The sequence below is a fragment of the Mus pahari genome, chromosome 1 (genome assembly GCF_900095145.1).
Source record: "Mus pahari chromosome 1, PAHARI_EIJ_v1.1, whole genome shotgun sequence".
Taxonomy (NCBI): Eukaryota; Metazoa; Chordata; class Mammalia; order Rodentia; family Muridae; genus Mus; species Mus pahari.
In genome coordinates this window covers 51,884,102-51,886,855 of record NC_034590.1, presented here as the reverse complement: position 1 = coordinate 51,886,855, position 2,754 = coordinate 51,884,102, and positions in this window count along the sequence as shown.

Here is a 2,754-nt window from a genome sequence, read left to right as displayed (position 1 = left end):
AGGAGGAGGAGGAGGAGGAGGAGGAAGGGGAGGAGGAAGGGGAGGAGGAGGAGAGAGGGAGAGGGAGACAGAGAGAGACTTTGAACCACAGCATCAGGTCCTTATTTCTGTCCTGCCATGTCTTCTTTACCATGACAAATCCTTGAAAGTTGTGAAAATAAATTTGCCCACTTTATCTATTTGTCATCTGTCAATCTATCTGTTTCCTGTCAAGTATTTAAGTCACAGCCACAAAATAAATCAACCCAGTTACTATAGATCCCACCCAAAATACTATATGGAGATCATCATCCAACCAGGAAAGTACCTAGGGCAAATGGTGTGGATGAGACGACCTTAAACATGACCGTGGCTACAAAATGAACAGTTGCTTAGGCATCGTGGGGGCCAGTGCCCAGAGAACAATTCCTGAACCCGGCAAAGGAAGTAGACTGGCCGAAAACCCCCAGCAAGCTGGGAGCGGCGGCGGCGCCACACACCTGTAAGGCTGTCACTGGGGAGATGGGGACAGAGGCACCGGTTGTTCATCTTCGGCTCAGAGAAAGCTAAGCCCACGGGGCTGCAGAGATGGCTCAGAGGTTGAGAGCACTGGCTGTTCTTCCAGAGATTCCCAGCAGCCACATGGGGGCTCACAACCGTCTCTGAGATCTGGCACCCTCTTGTGGTGCCTAGAACACTGTGTACATAGCAAATAAATCTTTAAAAGGGGATCAATTTGAGAGAGAGAGAGAGAGAGAGAGAGAGAGAGAGAGAGAGAGAGAGAGAGAGAGAAGTTAAGCCCAGCAAGACACTGCCTCAGAATAACCAAACCCCAAACAAAACACCTCTAGCAAATTATCTGAAAGGGGCATCGGAGAGCATGCATCTGCTTCATAAGTGTACTCAACAGCCATGGCTCTCAACCTTCCTACTGCTGCGACCCTTTAGTGCAGCTCCTCATGTTGTGGTGACCCCAACCATAAAATTACCTCATTGCTGCTTTATAACTGTAATTCTGCTACTGTTGTGAATTATAATACAAATATCTGATATGCAGAAGATCTGATAGGCAACCTCATAGGGGCCAGACCCACAGGCTGATGATAACTGCTGCCCTACAGTTACCCATCTATAAGCAGGGTCCCAACAAAAAACTGCCCCTTTGGGCCAGCAAAGTGGATCAGTGAGGAAAGGTGTGTTCCATGAAGCCTGGTGACCTGACTTGGATCCCTGGGACACACACAGTGGAAGGACAGCTGTAAGCTGTTCCCCTGACCTCTGCTGGTGCTCCACCCTGAAATACACACAGGGGTGGGTGGATTTCTATGACTTTAAGGATCGTCTGATCTGCATAGAGAGTTTCGGGCCAGCCAAAGTCTCAAAACCCAGAAAATTTCAAAGTGGAAACCAAAGCTAGAGAAATAGCTCAGCTATTAAGAGTACCGGCTGCTCTTACAGAGGACCCGCGTGGCCGCTCATTTGAGATACTTGGGACATTGAGGCTCCTGGGAACCTGGACCTGGTTGGAGGACTGATCAAGCAAACTAGCAGCAGGTGGAGGGCAGCAAGCCGCTGAGGCTGGAAGCCAGGGCTTGCATATTATGCATAGAAAAGGGAACTTCACCCAACAGGCAAAGAGGGGGGCTTGGCTTGGCAAACATCCATCAGGAAAACACCTGCTACATTTTACTGACTCCTGGGGAGAAGCCACTGGTGCTGGTACCACGAGTCTCACCTTGAGGAGGAAGAACCCCGTGGCCTGTAAGTGGAGCACGGGTCCGACAAGATGCCCTGGATAAGGAACCTTCCCATCAAGAGTGTGCGTGGAAGCCAATGGCCAACGGCAGCTGGGCAGAACTAATAGTGCTCTGCAAAAACCGAAGCTACTGTCACCCAGGATGTGGCAGGCCACCCTGGACTGACACGGGAAACCTCAAGACCACAAATGACAAAAGGCCAAAGAAACTTAGCCAATGTTTCTGGACACTAACTGGATGGCCAAGTAGCTGAGAGATTCCCAGGAGATATGGTGTAGGCACTTAAACCCAGATGGTTCCGGTGGATAGACCACCTTGAGGGTAGACTTGATTTTTCTGAGTCTGACACAGTTGTCTGCATATGCACAGAAAATGGAAGCTCTGTTAAACATTTGTTTTGTTTTGTTGAGATAGTTTTGCTGTGGAGCCCTGACTGGACTGAAACTAAATATGTAGACCAAATTGGCTTTAAACGTGCAGATAAGAGGGAATATGGTGGCCCCATACCTTTAATCCCAGTGCTCAGAGGCAGAGGCAGGCAGATCTCTAAGTAGAGTTCAAGGCCTGCCTAGTCTGGAGAGAGAGAGCTAAGCCGGTCAGGGCTATGCAGAAAGGCCCTGTCTCAAGACAAAACATAAAAGTAAAAGTACACCACCAGTGTCCAGGAAGAGTAGACAATCCTCTTCCTAAATATGGGTCTGAAAATAGTTCTCAGCTGGACCCACAGGAAGTTGGAGTGGCAGGGGGATGGCACTGTTGAGGACAGCTATGGCAGAGCACTTGCTATTGCTGTATGGTGAGGCCAGACTACAAGTGTACTATTAGTCTCTCCCAGGCCAGAGGAGGCCAGCAGACTGGGGAAAGACCCACCCCTCACCCCCATTTTGTAAGAGACTACACCTTACTGCCGTTTTATATCCCCCTTTTCTAAAAAAAAATTTTAAAGATTTTATTTATTTATTTATTTATTTATTTTTGGTTTTTCAAGACAGGGTTTCTCTGTGTAGCCCTGGCTGTC